The sequence below is a fragment of the Carcharodon carcharias genome, chromosome 14, assembly GCF_017639515.1.
Source record: "Carcharodon carcharias isolate sCarCar2 chromosome 14, sCarCar2.pri, whole genome shotgun sequence".
Classification (NCBI taxonomy): Eukaryota; Metazoa; Chordata; class Chondrichthyes; order Lamniformes; family Lamnidae; genus Carcharodon; species Carcharodon carcharias.
The window spans coordinates 67,590,444-67,612,068 of NC_054480.1; positions in this window are offsets into that span (position 1 = coordinate 67,590,444).

Below are 21,625 nucleotides of genomic sequence, written 5' to 3' on the forward strand. Positions count from 1 at the left end.
ACCTTAGGCTCAAGGTAATTCAAAAAAGCGGCAAGGTTTGAACATATTCCTTTTGTTTGCAGAGAATGTGTCCCTAATATAAAATTATGTCGCTTCTAGCAAGTATACATGAGCCATGTTACAAGCTCAACTGATTATCTTATGAACTTTGGCATTCTTGCATTTGTCCTAATGAGCGCAAGATGAATGCTTTGGCACCGTGTCCCTCTTTTCAGCACTAAATCAGAATTATTTAATTGGCTCCAGAGACACTGCTGAATTTTTTTTTTAATTATTCATTTACGGGATGTGGGCATCGCGGGCTAGTCAGCATTTATTGACCACATCCCATAAACAACAATAAATTGCATTAATATAGCACCTTTAATGTTGTAAAAAAATCCCTAAGTCCTTCATGAAATCGTTTTCAAACAAAATTTAACACAAGCCACCTAAGGAGATATTAAGGCTGATGATAAAAAGCTTGGATAAAGAGATGGGTTGGAAGGAGTGACTTAAAGGAGGAGACACATATAAAGAGGCAGAGAGATTTGGAAAGGGAATTCCAGAGCTTAAGGCCTTGGCAGCTGAAGGCACAGCCTTCAATTGTGGAGTTATTAAAATTGAGAATGAGCAGCAGGCCAAAATTAAAGAAGCATAGATAGAGGGTTGTATGGTTGGAGGAGTTTACAAAACATGGGTAAGGGTAAGGCCACGGCAGGATTTGAAAACAAGGATGATAATTTTAATATCAAGCAATTAGAGGGCCAATGTAGGTCAGCAAGTGCAGGGCTGGTGTGAATGAGAGTTGGTGCAAATTAGAACATGGACAGCAGAGTTTTGGATGACCTCAAATTTATAGAAAAGATAGAAAATTGGAGGCTGACCAGGACTGCTTTGGAATAGTCAAGAATATCAACATAATCCCAAAGCTGTGTCACCCCTACTACAGAGGAATCAAAAATATTTGGTTCCAGTTGGTCCAGTTGGCAAACCCTCCACCATCACTATCCAAGTTACTTTATAAACAATTGTAATTGAAATCTTTGTGAGTGGCAGCCAATCAGGTTATGCTACTGACACAAACAGAATGTATTTACTCTCTTACAGCCCATAATCAGTACATTTTGTATGGAAAGATATGTGTCTATCTTACCCTTGGAGTGTGTATCCTAATTAAATAATTCAGCATCAAGCTTTTGTGAGTTTAAAATAAAGAAGGTCCTTTATTCTCACACAATTACCCCAAATTACCAAAATGTCCCACATTTTGCCTTAGGTGCTTGCTCACACACATAGATTGGATATAGGTAAAGATGCTGCACTTTTACAGATTACAGTTAATTTAGTCTCTGATTTATGACTTCCCACCTCCCATGTGGCAGGCCTACAGATTTTTGAATGTATTTGATGATTTAAAGTTAAAGTGAGTGTTTTGTAAGGTGGAGGGTTCACAGCAGGCTGAGGGGTTTCTTATAGTTGAATATCTAGGAGATTGGTTCTCAGGTAAATGTTGAAACTGGAACAGGTTAGGGCCTTCAACTGCTTGATGATTTACATTTAGTTTCAGAGACTGCTCCTCAGGCTGGTTAACGATTGATGGTTCTGATGGATCTGCTGGGTCTTAAGGAATAAGGGCGCAGTCCCTGAAACAAGGTTCAATCACATAACTTCTGAGGCCCACCTTATCTAGTTTGGATAGAGGGAGCGATCATGATACAATGGGATGTTGATAGTGGCCATTGAGTTTTAATCTTTCTTTTTGTCCAGCGTGAAACTTGGAGACAGGCAATCTGGAAACTCTATAGCCTTTAGGTGTTGGCCCATTCTTAAACAATGAGATGTGTGGATTCCACAAATAGCTGTGAAGTGCACTGACATATGCCCATGTTTAATTAGGTATTCACTGGAGACTTGATACTGTTTGTAGTCCAAATGCCAAAAGTCACATGATCTACAGCAGCTTTCTTAACTGCTTGTTTGTGTTGAATTTTTAGATGTGTTGACTGAAAGTTCATAATTTTACATGCCTGTTCTGGATATGACACTACTGATAACGTGAAGATATTAGTAAAACATTGCTCTGAGCAGTCAATTCCTAAAGAGACAATCAGAACTCTTGGACGTCAAATAGTTGCAAAGAATCCTGATTAACCTCAACATAATTTGGGGCTTCTTATTTGCATATGCTATTAATACACGTCATTTAAATCCCAGTGAAGAATTCCTACAGTGGATACTCACTGGCGCCTAATGACTACTCCTTCTGTGCAGATAGGCAAAATAAACTCCCCAGCTAAAGCTGTTAATGCTGTGTCAATCACCTTTAGCAAAATATCTGGTTGAATATCTACTTGGGAAGGGATTGAAAGGATTAGCACTTGATGAAGCAAATGAATACTCTGGGGAATAAAATGCTGGGGCAGTAGAATTCTCTTGCGAAGTAAAATAGTTGATCAATACTGAATAATGTAGGATGTGAGAATGGATGTTCAAAGGTTTTGTTTGGTTATCTGTTTTCAGTCAGAAGATTGCATGGCCTTCCCCAAGGGTTAGGTATAGCCCAAGCTGCAGCAGGATGTATGTTGTTGTTGGAACAAATGGACTTCACTGGTTAAAATGTTCTTTTCTCACTTAATGCTCTCATCCATTTTAAGTTAGTTGTTGTTCCAAAGCTTTGAGAGCAGAGCTAAATTTGCTGGCATTTATAGGAATAGGAGACTAAATAGTGCAACAGATTATTGAACTGTCCACTCAGCACTGGAAGTTGCATTTACAATCAACCAACATAGATACAGTGAAAGCCTGCTTGTAATGAATGAGATGGGTTAGTTTCAACCCAGTACTCAGTCCATAGCACATAACCAACAATTCAGCACCACTGGGGCATGTTTACTCAAAGGATCCAGATACTGGCTGACATGAGTATTGGGAGTTTTGCACTGGTGCAGGAAATGTTGTTCTTCAGAGGCTCGAGCATAAACAAAGTTGTTGGTGCACTATTTAGAAGTTGTATCTGACTGCTATTCTTACTCCCCTTTTCACTCGGTGACAAAAATGTCACTTGGTTCATTAAAATTCATAATTTTATGAATTAACAATCAGCAACACAAAAGCAGAACTGAATGCCTCCCTTTCCCTCCATTGAGGTTTTGATATGGTTCAATGCAAAACACTACGGCCTCCATATTAGAAGTTTGTAGGTACACATCCCACTATAGAAACTTGAAGGGCTGTCTTTCTGATGAGTCACTAAAATGTGGCCATGTCTACTCTCTCAAGTGGCTAAGAAAAATATCTCATGCCATTATTCAAAGGTGGCAGGAGATCCCCCAGTGTCCTGGTTAATATGTATCCTTCAGCCGATGTCATTACAACTAGACTATCTGGTCTTCATCATATTGTGCTGTTTAAGGGAGCTTCCTGTGCATAAATTTGCTGCTGTGTTGCTGACATTACAATAACAACACTTCAAAAAGTACTTACCTAGCTATAATGTACTTTGGGACATCCTCAGACCACTAAAAGGTGTTATATAAATGCAAATTCTTTCCAAATGCAAGTTCTACCTATAAATGGGCTTTACATATTCATATCATATTCCTCCCTAATCTATTTTCACAGATATTAATGTGTTTATTTTAAACGGGTTAACATGACAGAGTTAAAACAGCAGATAGAACAATATCATGTCATCACATGACGCATTCATCTGCAAATATCATCTAATATATTATGTAGATGTTGATTTCAACAGGTTGTTGTGATCTTGATAAGCATTTTTTAATAATGCTTTTCATTGCAAAGTAATATTTTTTCCAATTGTATATGGGGCAATTTTTCAATAGCTGCAATATGTCTTCTTTTGAATTTACTTATGATCTCTTCATGCGAAGGTCTGGTTTTATTTTTATTTATAAAATATCTAGTGACCTGTCTTTTGCTGTTGGATTTTGGGGTCTTTAAACCCCAAATTTTTCCAGTAAATTGCTGCTTCATCCGATAAGATAAGATTTGGTGCTTTGTACGGTGAGGAGATTAAGGACAGGTGTAAAATGATCATGATGTTAATGGTGTTGTGTCATTAAGTTTGGGAAGACCTCCACATCCATAGCTTTGTTGGGCTTCCCTGTCATTTTCTGCCTTCTCCCACATTCTCCACATCCCCGTAGAAATCAGGGACAGTGTGTCCAGATCGCATGTGGTCCGAGGGAAGCTTTTTCAGCCTAAGAAAAGATACGTGGAAAGCTTTCAGCCATTATATTGCAACTTCAGTGAGACGATGAACAACGTGCGCTTTTCTTTTGAATGCCCAAATACTGCAGCAGCAGAAATCCTGCATGACAAGTTATAGGAAGCTTTGGATCATTGAAAGCAAAACTGAAGATCAACCTAGAGGGGGAAACTTACAGAGTTCATATATTTGTGCTCTATCAGATGCTGCACATTGGTGATGACTTGTCCTTCTTTGGTTTGAGGCAAGATAATACGTTAGATTTGATAATTGGTTCTAATTTGGCTCTGGTCCTAGAAACACCTCTTACTGCCAGCCCTTCAGCTCCCATGCCAGCTGGCTGCCCCTATCTTCTGCCCACTCTTCTGCAGTACTTAAAGAAGTACAGTTCAGTTGGAGAAAATTCAACATCCCCCTGTGAGATGAATGCATTAACTGTTTCTAATTTTTGGCCCTGTTCTAGCAGATTCTATCAAGGTGAATGTGCTTGAGCTGATAGATGGAGGGTCTGGCATCTCTCACAAAGCTTGTGTACGGCATTACTTGAATTCTGCTGTATTTCCTCAACCTACAAAGTGGTTAATGTGTCATCCGGGCTTTTGATATATATAGCACCTCTCCTGCTGCTGCTCCTCATGGGAGGTACCAATGACTGAATGTCAGAACTCCTCATCTATGATGAAAATACATGGGACAATGTGTGTAATAGGCAGCACTTTATTCTTCTACAGTTTTTGTTTTGCATGCTGGATGAATATATTCATTTACTTCCCACAATACCTGCTAGAGATGTACTCTGCACATATATAGGTAAGCTTGCATGTGCTTTGGATCTCTGTGTCCTGGTTTATGAGAGGGAGGACTTGCTTCCAGGGGGGTCTAATGGTCAATAAACTTAATGCGTTCACAAAAGCTAGGCCTAAGACAAGCAAGTTTTTAACAATTATATTGATATAGGCTTTCAGTACACACCTGTCCTTTTGACCTTCCAATATTTAGTGGAGTTGGCTGACCTTTGTATGATTGAACAAGTTGTTGAAATTCTTCCCGATTTCATCAGAGATTTAGAAGAGATGGGGACACTACATTGACCTTGTAGGTAACTTACTTCCAGGAAGCCTGAAAGCTGGCCCTGAACATCTCAAAGACAGTTTCTAGTTTTTTTTCCAGAACTTATATAAAAGGTTGGGCCAAAAATGTGCCAATGAATCAAAAATGTCTTTGCCATTTAAGCAGGGTTTCTTCAGATTTGCATTTTCTGCAGCTTTTTAAAAATGTTTTAATGACAGTGGAAGTGTAGAACCATCCATTATCCATTATTAGGACAGGACAAATAACTGGCTGCCAAACACATACTGCCTTTACTGCCCAATTTGAATTTCTGCACAATGTATTTTGTAGGATCCCTTCCTAGAATTAGAACCATGTCAATATTTACAAACCTGTCTCTCAATTGGTTAAGGATAGCCTATGGAATACATTCAACCAATAAGAAGTTACTTTTTCCAGATGGACCCGCCTCCAAAGTTGCAGCACAGGAAGTATGGCAATGTCAGCCATTTTTTTTTACATAGCTTTAATTTTCCTTTATATAGCATTTCTACCATTCCAACATGCTCTGTATCCAAGGAATTGCTTTTGAGCGTCAATCACTGGTATCGAACATAACAAGGTTCAACAGTTGGAAATAAGTTACATGGTCACTTAAATCTGCTTTGTGGTCTTGGTTGAGGAAAGAATGTTGACCATGAAATTGGGAGAACTTCCTTCTTTTCTTCTGATAACGTAATGGGATCTTTTACATCCAGCTGAACAGGCCTCAGTTAAGTGTCTCCACTGAAAGCACCTTACTGCAATGAGATACCGGTTGTATTATACTACATAGGAGACAGAGGTGTAATGGTATTGTCATTGGACTAGTAATCCAGAGACCCAGGGTAATGTGCTAGGGGCATGAGTTCAAATCCAGCCAATAGAAATCTGGAATTAAAAGTCTAATGATAACCAGAAAACCATTGTCAATTGTCATAAAAGCCCAACTATTTCACTAATGCCCTAAGGAGTGGAAATCTGTCATCCTTACCTGGTCTACTCCACATGTGACTCCCAGACCCATAACAATGTGGTTGGCTCTGAAAGCCTAGCAAGCTATTCAGTAGTATCAAATGAAGTCTATTAAGAAATGAAACGAGATGGACCACTTGACAGCAACCTAGGCACCAGAAATGACAACAGTAAACTCAGCCCTGTTGACCCTGCAAAGCCCTGCTTACTAACATCTGGGGGCTAGTACTAAAATTGGGGGAGCTGTCCCACAGACTAGTCAAGCAACAACCTGACTTAATTATACTTACAAAATCATACCTTAAAGAAAAGGTCCCAGACTCCAACATCACCATCCCTGCAGAGATGGCAGAACATTGATATACAGTCGGGAGGGAGCTGCTCTGTGAGTCCTCAACATTGATCCCAGACCCAATGAAGTCTCATGTCATCAGGCCAAACATGGGCAAGGAAGCTAGCTGCCGAGTACCGCAAACCACCACCACCCACCCACCCCACACCCCTAAGTCGATGAATCAATACTCCTCCATGTTGAACACCACCTGAAGAAAACACTGAGTGTGGCAAGGGCACAGAATGTATTCTGGTTGGGGGACTTCGATGTCCATCACCAAGAGTGGCTTGGTAGTACCACTACTGACTGAGCTGGCTGTATCCCAAAGGACATAGCTGCTAGTCTGAGTCTGCAGCAGTTAGTGAACGAACCACAAGAGAGAAAAACATACTTAACTTCATCCTCATCAATCTGCCTGCTGCAGATGCATCTGTCTATGTTGGTTTCGGTAGGAGTGACCACCGACCAGTCCTTGTGGAGGCAAAGTGCTGTCTTCACATTGAGGATACCCTCCGTCGTGTTGTGTAGCACTACCACCGTGCTTATTGGGATAGATTTTGAATAGATCTAACAACTCAAGACTGGGCCTCCATGGGGCACTGTGGGCCATCAGCAGCAGCAGAATTGTACTTGAGCACAATCTGTAACCTGAAGGCTTGAATATCCCCCAATCTACCATTCCCATCAAGCCATGGGATCAATCCAAGGTCAATGACGATTGCAGGAGGGCACGCCTGGAGCAGCACCAGACATACCTAAAAATCAGGTGTCAGCCTGGTGAAGCTACAACTTAGGACTACTTGCATACCAAACAGCTTAAGCAGCATACGATGAACAGAGCTAAGCAAATCCACAACCAATGGATTAGATCCAAACTCTGCAGTGCTGCCACATCCAGTCATGAATGGTAGTGGACAATGAAGCAACTCACTGGAGGAAAAGCCTCCACAAAAATCCCCATGTTCAATGATGGAGGAATGTCAAGGGGGCGATGGTAAGATTCCCTCTTGTTGGAGATGGTCCTTGCCTGGCACTTGTGTGGTGTGAATGTTACTTGCACTTGTCAGCCTAAGCCTGGTGCAAATGATAAGGCTGAAGCATTTGCAACACCCTTCAGCCAGAGGTGCCGAAAGGATGATCCATCTCGGCATCCCCCGGAGGTCAGCAGCATCACAGATGCCAGTCTTCAGTGAATTCGATTCACTCCAAATGATGTCAAGGAACGGCTGAAGGCCCTGGATACAGCAAAGGCTATGTGCCTTGACAACATTCGATAATAGTACTGAAGACTTGTGCTCCAGGATTTGCCACTCCCCTAGCCAAGCTGTTCCAGTACAACTACAATGTTGGCAGCTCTCCGCATAAAGCCCAGGTATGTCCTGTACACAAAAAGCAGGACAAATCTGACCAGGCCAATTACCGCCCCATCAGTCTACTCTTGATCATTAGTAAATTGATGGAAGGGGTCATCAGTGGTGCTATCAAGAGGCACTTGCTTAGCAATAATCTGCTCACTGATGCTCAGTTTGGGTTCTGCCAGGATCACTCAGCTCCTGACCTCATTGGTTCAAACATGGGCAAAAGAGCTGAACTCCAGAGATGAGGAGAGAGTGACTGCCTTTGACATCAAGGCAACATTTGACCAAGTGTGGCACCAAGGACCCCTAGCAAAATTGGTGTCAATAGGAATTGGGGGAAATCTCTCTGCTGGCTGGAGTCATACCTAGCACAAAGGAAGTTGATTGTGGTTGTTGGAGGTCAATCATCTCAGTTCCAGGACACCACTGCAGGAGTTCTTCAGGGTGGTGTCCTCCGCCCAACTATCTTTAGCTGCTTCATCAATGACCTTCCTTCCATAAGGTCAGAAGTGGGGATACCACCTTGGGTGACAGCAGCCTGTATTGCCAGGGATTGATGTTGAAAAACATTCATTTTATTGTTTACTGATGATTGCATTCAGCGCCATTCATGTCTCCTCAGATACTGCAGCATTTGATGCCCAAATGCAGCAAGACCTGGATAATATACAGGCTTAGGTTCACAACTGCAAGTAAAATTTGTGCCACACAAGTGCCAGGTAATGACCATCTCCAACAAGAGAGAATCTAACCATCATCGCCTTGACATTCAATGGCATTATCATTGCTGAATGCCCCACTATTAACATTTTTTGGGTTACCATTGACCAGAAACAGAACTGGACTAGCCATATAAATACTGTGGCTACAAAATCAGGTCAGAGGCTAGGAATCCTGCATCAAGTAACTAACCTCCTGACTGTCCAACTCCTGCCCACCATCTGCAAGGCACAAGTCAGGAGTGTGATGGAATACTCTCCACTAGCCCGGATGAGTGCAGCTCCATCAACACTCAAGAAGCTTGACACCATCCAGGATAAAACAGCCCGCTTGATTGGCACCCCTTCCACAAACATTCGTGCCCTCCATCACCGATGCACAGTAGCAGCAGTGTGTACCATCTACAAGAAATACGGCAGGAATTCACCAAGGCCCCTTTGACAGCACCTTCCAAACCCACAACTGCCACCATGTAGAAGGCCAAGGGCAGCAGACATATGGGAACACCGCCACCTGGAAGTTTCCATCCAAGCCACTCACCATCCTGACTTGGAAGTTTATCACCATTCATTCACTGTTACTGGATCAAAAGCCCAGAACTCTGCCCCTAGCAGCACTTTGGATGTGACCACACCACATGGACTGCGGCAGTTCAAGAAGGCAGTTCATCACCATCTTCTCAAGGGCAATTAGGGATGAACAATAAATGCAGGCCTAGTCAGCAAATCCCACATCCCATGAATGAATTAACAAAATATATTGGTGATCTTATTGAAATAAGGAAGATCCTGAGTGGACTTGACAGGGTAGGTACTAGGAGGTTGTTTCCACTTGTGGAGTAGTGTAGTTTAAGAATGAGAAGTCTCCCTATTAAGACTGAGATGAGGAGAGTTTTTTTGCACTCAGAGGGTCATTAGTCTGTGGAATTCTGTTCCCCAGAGAGCAGTGGAGCCTGAGTCATTGAATTTATTCAAGGCAGAGTTAGATTTTTGATAGACAAGGGAATCAAGGGTTATGGTGGAGCAGATTGGAAAGTGGAGTTGAGACCACTACCAAATCAGCCACAATCTTATTGAATGGCGGAGCAGGCTCAAATGGCTGAATGACCTACTCGTGCTCTTAAGTCCTATGTTCCTATGTGAGAGACTTAATTCAGATTCAGATAGAGAAACGTCATCAGTGTCCTAACCAATAAAGTCCATTGCTAGAAATAAAGTAAGGATAAAATTCATACAGGAAAGAGAATAGGCAAAAGGGAACAGGTACAAGGCAGGGATAAACAAAGCAAAGTCTTTAATGTTTGCTTTTAAATGTTCACTTTTGTAGAGTGTGGTTAGTATTACAGTAATGAGATTGCTGCTAAATCTGACAGCCATAGCTAAAGGCTCTAAAAATGAAACGTGCGCCTGAGAGCTTAACATACCTTGGACTAGCTGGTAGTTTAACATTAAATTCCTTAGCAGCAGTAAAAGTCTAATTCAAATGTAACACTAATGTGATAACTGCTCTCAAATATTGGAATCGTTTATTTGTCATTAAGTTAATATAATTCAACACCAACATGTGTTTAAATTGATGCTTTTAATTGATTTGGTTTCATTTAGAATTGTCTTAAACCCTTGATGGACTATACAGAATGAGAAAAGTGGTATATCGCCTCCCGAGGAAGCTTCTGCTTAGTGAAAGTCTGAATATAAGGCTGGGATTTTCTCAGTAGGGAGTAAGTACTGACATTGGGACCGTATGCGGATACCCAGCCCAGATGGGTGGGCAGTGGGACCACAGTAGCAATTTTCCTGGCGGAGGCCTCTTATTTGCCTAATTAATTAAAGCCAGTGGGTTGGCTCTCCACACTGCCAGCCCAACCAGAGGGCCAGCATCTCTGCAGTTGCAGCAGAGCCACAAAGAGAGATGGCCGTTGCTAAGGCTGCAAGGAGGGTGAGAGGGAGCCTCCATTTTGAGGTGTATTCGCAGGGGAGAAAGACAATAATTTTTCTGTCGGAGCCTAGTAGGCAAGCTCCAGTGTTCAGAGGGGGAAATTCCTCCAGCACTGGCGGTCCTCTCCTTGGGCCTTGAAGCCCTCAATCCAATGCCTATTGCCCATCTGCCAGGAGGCCATAGGGAGGTTGCCTCCATGCAGCTGGCAGGCTCCCCTCAGGATGTGGGGCTGCTCCACTGCTGGCCAAATGCCAGTATCCCAGGAAGATGTCCCTTAATTGGATCTTTAATTGGCTAAATTGGCCACCTGCCTCTACTCTAGGCGGGCAGCCTAGTCGCTGCCGTTCCCACCATTGGGAAACTTCCCTGGTAGTGTGACTGCATTGGAAATCCACAATGCAACTGCCGGCAGCTCACTGCCTCAACCTGCCTCCTAGCCTGTCTCCTGGGGTTAGTAAAATCTCACCCAAAACCTTGTATTGTTAAATAGCTTATAAAATTGACAAATCAATTCAAAGGGCCATGGACTAAAGCCCAAGTAGCAAAGCAGAAAAGAAGAAAGAAAGAAAATATGGGGAAATATTAACATTGACACAAGCCTCATAAATCATGAATAACTATAGAAATTCTAAAAATGAGGGTTCCCCAGGCACTGATTTTTCACTGCCAATTTTCACAAGTATAAAAACTAAGAATAATTTCATCAATTGATAGTCGTCCACTATTTTAACCATACATATTAATCTCCTCTTGGAACTTCGCCGTCTGCTCCTAAAACAGTCACTCAGGTTATCAGCTAACAGAAGAATCGATGTCCTGTTAATAACCCCAGCTACAAATTATTGCCCCACGGTCAGTTGAATTCTAATTAATTTCTTCCCTGGAGGATGAAATTTAATTACCACTTTATGCTTACATTGCAAAGATTCTTCACAGAGCATACTTGTAATTATTTCCAATAGTTATATTTCTAGAAATTTTAATCCCAGTTTGACTTGGTTCCTACAATATCTTGCACAGGAGGCTTGGGCTCTTAATAAAACAACCATGTTGCTGGCAAATATTCCTCGATTAAGGATATGAGTCAGGAAGAGACAAGATCATCAGGATCGCCTTGGAGTTCAGTCCAGTCCATCTCTGTAACTTTGCTTGTCATGAGATGCAGCACACTTCTGATACAGTTATGGCAGAGAGTCAACAGCAGCTCTAACTAACTTTATGGTCTCAGTAATATTGGATTCATACCAACTTAGTTAGACAACTACATCAACAGGAAAATTAATTCAGGTTCACAGATCCTTTGAAATAAAACAGAATACATGATATAAATGTTTACCGCTAGTACACTTTCAAAGAACATTAATTTCAACAGAGGAAGGCAGCAGATCACTTTCCAAGAGGTCCCCGTCACAGCTACTCATTCCCTTACTATATCCCTCAATCCTTTTTCTTTCCAGAGAATCATAGAATCTTACAGTACAAAAGGAGGTATTCAGCTCAGCATGACTGTGCTGGGTCTTTGAAAGAGTTATCCAATTAGGATCACTCCCTCCTTTCACCAGAGCCTTGCAAGTGTTGTCTTTTCAAGTATATTTCATATTCTTTTGAAGGTTATTACTGAATCTGTATTTCAGGCAGTGTATTCCAAATCATGGCAGCACAGGTGCACCGAGCTGCTTCTGAACCCCATTTATTATGTATCGTCCACTTCAAAATCTTTGCCTGGTACCTATTTCAACATATAATTACAGCCTCCGAAGCAAGTTCCACCTGTCCTTCATGTTTATCCTTAACATTGAAATTTATTGCTTAAATCTCCAGCTAGTTATGCCCTTCACTTTCATGAAAAAATTGCTTGGATCGACTTTGGTAATCAGCTTTGAAATTCTGAAAACTCAAAAGTTTTTGTTTTCCCAAAGCAACTTGTGGTACAAGTTATTAACTGTGTCATTAAGTGGCACCTCATCAACAATAACTTATCCTTGATGCTCAGTCTTGGTTCCACCACAACCACTGAAATCCAAAACTAATACAGGTGTGGACAAGAGATTAATGCATGAGAGTACCTGTCCTTGACATTAACATTCAACCAGGTATGACACCAACGACCTGTAGCAAAACAGAGTTCAGTAGGTGGGGGCAGCGGGAAAACTCTCCAGTATGTCTGAAGTCATATCTGGCAGACAGGAAGATGGACAAGATTGTTGAGAAACAATCAGCCCCAGGGGGTCACTGGACCAGAGATCCTTATGACAACATTTTTGACCCAGCCATCTTCAGCTGCTTCATCCATGGCCTTTGCTCCATCATTAGACCAGCAGTGAGGCCGTTCACTGACAATTCCACAGCAGTCAGCTCTATCCACAGCTCTTCCTATAATGGAGCACCCATATCAGCATACAGCAGGGCCTGGATTATTAGACTAACATCAGTTGTGGGCAAATTATTTGAATCTGTTATTAGGATCAGAGAGACTGACCATTTGGACAAATATGAGCTGATCAGGGAGAGCCAGCATGGAACTGGAAAGGTTGTCATGGCTAAAGAATCTAGTACAATGTTCTGAGGCTGTAACTAAGGTGATAGATAAAGGGAGGGTCTGTGGATGTTATTTATATGGTCCTCCAGAAGATATTCAAAAAGCTTCTACATAAAAGACTCTTTACAAACATATGTGCACATGGAATTGGAGGCAACCTATTGTCTTGGCTGGGAAATTAGTTAGAATGTAGGACACAGAGAGCAGCAATAAAGGGTTAATGAGTGAGCAAAACTGTGGCAGATGGAGTTTAATGTGGAGAAGTGTCACTTCATCCACTTAGAACCTAATAAAGACAGATCAAAGTATTTTCTATATGGCAAGAAGCCAGGACTGTGGATGAGTAGGGATTCAGGGGTCAATATTCAGAAATCACCAAAACCTACTGGACAGGTACAAAAATCCATTAATAAAGCCAAAGAAATGTTGGGCTTTATCTCAGTCGGACTAGAATACAAAGCGCTGGAAGTTACGTCACAGCTGTACAAAGCTCTGGTTAGACTGAATTTAGTTAGCACTAAATTCAGCTCTGGGTACTGCTCCTCAGGAAAGATATATTGGCTTTGAGGGGTTGCAGTTGAGATTCACCAGAATGATACCAGGATTGAAAGAATTAAATTAAAAGGACGAGTTAAATAGATTAGGCTAGTATTCCCTTGAATATAAAATGTTAATGGATGATTAATTGGGGGCTTGCAGTTTAAGATTAGTAAAGGATTTGATAGGGAGGATAGAGAGAAACTGTTTCATCTCATGGGAGAGTCTGGATCAAAGGGGTATAACCTTAAAATTCTAGGCTGTTCAGGAGTGATCTACATCATATAAAGGTGTTATGGCACAGCCGATGGTAAACGCTAAACTGCCCAAATCCCAGAGGGAAAATTGAAGCAGCTGCCACAAATATTTTGCAATATATATTTATTCCGAGATGTGGGCTTTGAATTCAGCAGAAAGAAGGCCGCCAAGTCTTACATGTTTCTTACAAAACTAAATTAAAGCTTTATTAATAGAAGAATTGATTTTAAGTACATACATAGATCTACAAATTACTACTATGTTAACTCTTAAATCCCATAATTAATCTAAACCCCTAGTTACACTTTCATTAAGACATAGATTTAAAAGACCCAGGCAAAGTAACACACAATATCCTGAAACAGTCAAGTTCAAAGTGAGTTTCCTTAACTTCAGTTCTTTGTGGACAGCAGCTTGAGGCTTAGATGCTGGAGGCTTTCCACACCTGTTAGATCTTAGAATTCCTTCCCTTGCACACAGCCTTCTCTCCTTTGTCCATATTTTCCCCTTTGAATGCAAATTCCCATTGTTTCACTACGCCTTTGGAATTTACCCCTCTAACAATAATAATAATCTCTCATAGTATCAATTTTACCAGTAATCTTTGGGAAAAAATAAACACACCTGTTTCTTAACTTCTCCTGGCTAGGTGAAACATTTCACCCCTCCCTTGAATTCAATCTGGTTTATTTAAAAAGGCAAATAGTCCCTTTACACCTATATTGACCTACATAACATTTCAAACCTAGCTCATCTTCTGATACATCAAATCCTTCAGACTAACTGCCTTTAATTCAGTTAAGTCAAACACACACAGACATAGACACAGGCCTCACTATTATTCTACTCTACAATAAATTCCAATAACATTATGAAAATTATTCTATCTTCCCGACAAAAGGGTGGTGGAAATCTGGAACACTGGCCCTCTAAAAGCTACTGAGGTTAGGGCAATTGAAATTTCAAAAATGAGATTGATTGATTGTTGTCAGGCAAAAGTAGAACCAAGAATAGATGGAGGTAAGCTATACATCAGCCAGGATTAATGGAATGAGATACTTGAGAGGCTGAGTTGTCAGCTCCTGTCCTATGACGCTATGATCAGGACAGTATCCAGGCTTAAGATGACAGCTAATAGGTGACATTCAGGTAATGACTATTCTGACAAAACAAAGCCTAGCTATTTCTACATGATCTTCAATGGCATAAAAATTACTGAATCCTCCACCATCAACATTTTAAGATTCACTATTGACTGCAAGCTGAACTGAACCAGTCATATCAATGCTGTTGATCAATACAAGGTTAGGGAAGATATTCATTCCTGCTGCAAGTGACTCACCTCCTGACACCTCAAAGTCTCTCCACCATCTACAAGCCATACAGTTCCAATTTTCCCACATTGAGTTGCATTCTACCAGAATGGGACCCTGAATACTGCTCTTGGCGGTTTATGTATGTGCATCCTGGCTGCTGTGGTATCCGGCAAACTACAATAGTCCACGTTTCATGAGCAGTGGCACCGATTGCCCAATAGCTGTTTTGTTCATAAATTCCCCTGACCCGACACTGCTCCGCATTTATTCCAGGACCTTCTGAACTCAGCTTTCCCAGAAATCCGCAGTGCAGCATCCCCAGGAATGCGTCAAAGTGGAGTAGCGTCAGGGGAAGACAGGGCACGCCCCTTTTTTGCAGCACCTAACTGCCATGTGGTAACATTCGAAGGTTCATAAATGGATGAGTGGATGGGTGAAGGACTGAATGGGTAGGTGGATGAGTTAGGTAAGTGGGTAGGTGGGTGAGGTGGTAAGGTGGGTGAGGTGGTAAGGTGGGTGAGATGGTAAGGCAGGTGAGGTGGTTGGTGGGTGATGTTGTAAAGTGGGTGAGGTGGTAGGTGGGTGAGGTGGTAAGGTGGGTGAGAGGGTAAGGTGGGTGAGGTGGTAGGTGGGTGAGGTGGTAAAGTGGTTGAGGTGGTAAGGTGGGAGAGGTGGTAGGTGGGTGAGATGGTAAGGTGGGTGAGAGGGTAAGGTGGATGAGGTGGTAAGGTGGTTGAGATAGTAAGGCAGGTGAGATGGTAAGGTGGGTGAGAGGGTAAGGTGGGTGAGGTGGTAGGTGGGTGAGGTGGTAAAGTGGGTGAGGTGGTAAGTTGGGAGAGGTGGTAGGTGGGTGAGGTGGTAAGGTGGGAGAGGTGGCAGGTGGGAGATGTGGTAGGTGGGCGAAGTGGTAAGGTGGGAGAGGTGGTAGGTGGGTGAGGTGGTAGGTGGGTGAGTGGGTAGTTGGGTCAAGGGGGTAGTTGGGTGGTCAGGGTGGTGGTTAGGTCAGGTTGGAGGATAGTCAGGTGTGGGAGGTAGTCGGGGGATAGTCAGGTCTGATTGGGGGCAAGTTGGATGATCGTGCCATGGGGGGGGGGGGGGTGTTAATTGGAGAGTCAGCTGTGTAGTTACCCAGATGTTAGACCAGGTCTTAATCTTTCTAACATTTCCTGGTTAACTACCCAGGTAGGTGGGTGAGGTGGCAGATAAGTGAGATAGATACAGTGGGTGAGGTGCAAAACTGTCCTAAGTCTCCGTCTCCAACTCAGAGTCCAAGGCTTTCGCGGAAAGTTCTGGGGATCTAGGGAATTGCCCATCGGAAGGTTAGGCTTTCTAGTGAATTCCCAGGAAGTCTGCATATTAGGACTCCCACAGGGTCCCAACGCGCATCTTCCATCGATGCCTAGTCTGTGATGATCTGAGTTCTGCCGTTCCCCCAACTGTTCTGACTTCCTTACTGCTTTTATGAATAGTGTTATCAGACTTAATAGATATCACCTTGAAAACTCTGGGAGAGCAACTAGGGAGGGAAGCACCATTGGGGGAGGAAGGGAGAGAGAGAAAGAGAAACACAAACTGGGGTAGAGAGAGAGGGATAGGGAAATGCCAACCGGGGATAAAGAGGAAGAGAAATACAAACTGAGGAGGAAGGGAGTGAGAGAGAAACACGAATGGGGGGAGGAAAAGAGGAATACAAATTGAGTGAGGGAGAGTCACATCAGCCTGCATTATGCTCTATTGTATAACAGTTTTTTTCCAGGAGTTATGGCGTTTTTGCCTGAGGACTGAGGGATTTTGTCAGGCCAAAAAGGTGATCTCATCCAAAGACCCAGCGGGGAAACCCCGTCAATTACATGGGCGGGGTGTGGGGGTTGGGGGGGAGGTGGTCCGACGGAATTAAGGGTCTATTAGCCACTCTTACGTCAGACCTCCCCGATTGAGGCCCCCTACAGCAGAAATCCCGCCTGTCAAAAGCTGCTGGCCAATCAGAGGCTGGCAGCTCCTCGTTGCCATTTGCACCAGTGGGTGCGGTAATTGCTGGTGGCAATGCACCCACCAGAGAGGTCGAGGACCATCATGGCCCCCCCAAGCCAAGGGTGAATCAAGGTGGATGGGGGTCATGGGTTGAAAGGTGGGTGGTGGTGGTATACAGAGGGTGTTGACTTTTGGTGCATTCCCCCTCATCATTAAGGGTCCTTAATCAGGTGTAGAGTGTCTGACTCCGCGGAACACCTAAACCACTGAAAGGCTGCTGGCAAATCCAAAAGATCCTTCTGAGGGCACAGTAAGCCATGCAACCTCCATTTGATCCCTGAACCATCGTTAATTTGCGGTGGGTTCAGGGATTAAGAGTGTCAACTGGTTCATTAATGAGGCCAGCAATTCCACATCAGCCCCTTCCACCCTCCAACTTAATTGGGGGAGGTTATGCTGCCAGCAGGAGACTGAGGCAGGGTCTCTCCTGCAATTAAGTGGGCCCAGCTGCCATGCTTCCTGCTGCGACAGGCTACACTCCACCCTGCTCTCTTGCCCACATGTCTGTCCTTGGCTTGCTTGGCATTGTTCCAGTGAAGCCCAACGCAAACTGGAGGAACAACACCTCATCTTCCGACTAGGCACTTTACAGCCTTCCGGACTGAATATTGAATTCAACAACTTTAGGTCGTGAGCTCCCTCCCCCATCCCCACCACCTTTCTGTTTCCCCCTTCCTTTTTTTTCCAATAAATTATAAAGATTTTCCTTTTCCCACCTATTTCCATTATAAAAAAAATTTAAAAAAAACCCCACCCCCACTAGAGCTATACCTTGAGTGCCCTACCATCCATTCTTAATTAGCACATTCATTTAGATAATATCACCAACTTTAACTTTAACACCTATGTGTTCTATTGTACTATTGTCGTTGACATCTTTTGATGATCTGCTTCTATCACTGCTTGTTTGTCCCTACAACCACACCCCCCCCTCCACCTCTCTCTCTCTCTATCTCTCCGCCCCCCACACACACACCTTAAACCAGCTTATATTTCAACTCTTTCTTGGACTCGAACTCAAGTTCTGTCGAAGGGTCATGAGGACTTGAAACGTCAACTCTTTTCTTCTCCGCCGATGCTGCCAGACCTGCTGAGTTTTTCCAGGTAATTCTGTTTTTGTTTTGGATTTCCAGCATCCGCAGTTTTTTTGTTTTTATCTCTGCATTAAATCCAGCCCTGAGTCTCACCATAGGGTCGTGGGAGTCGAGGAATTCAAAAAGATTTGTGTCTGGTTTTGTTTATTACTTTTATAATTTCCTTTGTATTGTAAAAACTTCTAAAACTGGATGAAAACTTTAGTTAGAAATTACTTATATCAATGATGCTTTTGTTGAACCAATGACATTTATTTTCTGTTTCTCATTACAGCAAATGCTGTAGGAACAACACTAAAGTAGTTTTATATTTGCATTCATTATCCTCAAATCAGTCTGTTGTTCTGTGTTCTTTCTTTGAGCTATAGATTAAGTTTTTCATCTCACTATAGAACAAGTCAAGTTTTGAGGCTTGCTGATACTGAAACACATAACTAAGGCGAATGCAACAACATTTACAAATTGTGAGCAAATTTGAACAAAGTCACGTAATTAAATGTCATATAATCCAATATCACATGATACAATCTCCAGGAATGAGGCAAACCTGCATTGGGAACTTTAAATTCAATGGAAGAGCCAGATGGAATATTTACCACTCGTCCTCATGGGTGGAGCTGCCTCAACTCTCACCAAACTTGATGCCATTCACAACAAAGCGATCCTGCACTGGACTTAATATCTGCTTCCTCCAACATGCACTGTGGCTGCAGTATGCACTGTCAGACTCACCAAGTTTACTTCAATTACACTTCCACTGTAAATTCTACCACTGAAAAAGGCACTGATATCAAGGAAGCACCAACGACTCCAAGACCCCTCTAAGTTGTATCATCCTGATTTAGGCATATGTCACTTGTATTGAAAATTCTGAAATTCCTTACCTAACATCACTAAAGGAACACCCATCATCATTGCGACTGCAGGACTTCAACAAGACCTATCAGGGCCATCTCCGAGAGGTAATTAGGAATGGGAAATAAATACAATATTTCCAGAATCCCCCCATGTACCTTGTACATTTTTCATTCAATTATATCATTATTGTTATGATCCTAGCTGAGGTTACCCCTGGACAAGTCTGATCCTAAAGTGGAACCCATCTTGATAGATCCTAATTTTAATTTGTTTGTTTAGATATGTGGAGAGTAGGTACTGAACAGAGTCACAGGAGTCAGCTGATGAACTTTAAGAATAAAACATTTATTCAACAAGAAAAGATGAACTATATTACCATACTCCGTCACCCACAACTCTACTTTTGCAGATATATACAAGTTTGTAAGGATAACACAAGTTACAAAAGCTATCTTATACTTTAATTTCCACAGTAAGTACACAGTCCATTTACCAATAGGCACCATGTGGTCAGACCCAACACACTCTGAAACCAAGTGACAGGTGCCACCTCAGATACTATGGCTCGCTCCTCAACTCCTACCAAACACTTGTCACACCGTGAGCCAACCGGTCCCACTGAACTCCACCTTTCACATGAGGATTTCCAATTTCTACTCTCCAAGACCTCGCCTTGGAATCTTTTCCCGAATTGATGCTTTCTCTTAGGCACCTTCCGCGAGGGTTCACCTCCAGGGCTTTGAACTCTCCTTCCAATGTTCCTCTTCCCTGGTCATCACATGCATTCAGGCTGTCTTTCATGCACTCTCTCTCACCAGCTCAGCCGTCAACAGTGTCACTGCTTCACATGCCCATAGCAAGGAGGTACAGACCTCAGTTGTCTCTTGGGACCATCTTGCCTCTTGTAAGAAGAAAAGGCCTCTTGAAAGCTGTTCTCCCTTTAAATCTGCTTTCTGTAGTTTTTGTCTCTTTAACTCTGAAGCTTGGAGCCTTTCTCTCTGCCCCTCACTCTTAACTTCATTAACAGGACCTTTTCCAGGTTCTGTCCTTCTTTTGACCAGAAGGTCCGCTTGGGACTTTTTCTTGTTCGACTCCCTTGGATTTTGAGGTATTTTCTTTAGCTTGGGACTGGCTATCTGTCCCCTTTGCTCCAGTCTCCTGGCAGCAACTTTCAAAACCAACTGTACTCAAACAGCTTCCAAAATCAACCTGCTGCTTCTAGCTTTTCTGTGTTTGTCTGTAGGAGGGACGTGCCTCTCTGGCCCCCTGTTGCTAGGCAACAGTCCATTTCTGCTATCCTTGTTTGTTTATCTTAGCTTACAGTTGTAAAAAGCTTCACCAGGAAAGCAGGCACCTTTTTAAAGTGAAACTGAAGCTCAATTTGACCTTTCTTAACATAGAGATACAGAAATATAAATCAAACTTAAATTTTAAAGCTAAAACTTATTCCTAATGCCTACAAATACCAATATAACTTACTTAAGCTATCTCTATTTCCTATCATATTACTGCAGAGTGGTTCTGTGATTCAAGAACGCGCTATTTGGTCAGCAGTGGCAATGAGTTGGAGGAGAGCCAGGATATTCGTATGATGCCTAGAGATGTTTTTGGGTACAGAGCACTTGTATTCATGTTTTTTCTCTGGAGTGTTAGGGGTAGCAGTGATGGACAGAGTGAAGTCTGCAGTGGCATTTGTAAATTGTCATTGCCAACTCTTACATTGGTACATTGTTACTCAGCACCTGACTGCAGTGCATCTGTAAATGTGGCACCCCAGATGTACATCCGCACAACAATTCGTTCCTAGCTCTTTATGAATACTGTGAGAATGGATGTTATTTTTTTTAAATATTTTTGGGGAATATTGTGTTATTCCATAGAGAAGGTTGGGTGTCTGTGTGTGTGTTTGTGATTTAGTTAAGCTGGGCATGCAATTGATAGGAGTCTGGTTATCTGGGAGGTTTAAAACATGAAAAGGAAAAGAGGTGTTAAGTTGAGATGCAAGTAAATAGGTTAGATACAATATTTGCATTTTAGATAAGTTGAGAGTTTATTTGAATATCAAAGGGGAGTCAAAGGTATCAAGAAACTTGTTTGCATTTTGCAGAAATTCCATGGGTAAACAGGAAGTGGAGATATTCTATTTTATTGACCCAAAAACAAAGACAAGATAGAAATATAAAAGATTTTATATTTGGAAGGATTTTAGTTTCAAAGAGGTGTGAGAACAATGGGACTGGAAATGAAAGGTTAAACAAAGTATTTTAGAGCTACTATGGAGAGCTTAGTGGGAGATAACTGGAGCTAAACTGTCAGCTTTGAGCTGAGAGGAGGTGCCGTTTGTATCAACTATCCAATCAAGCCA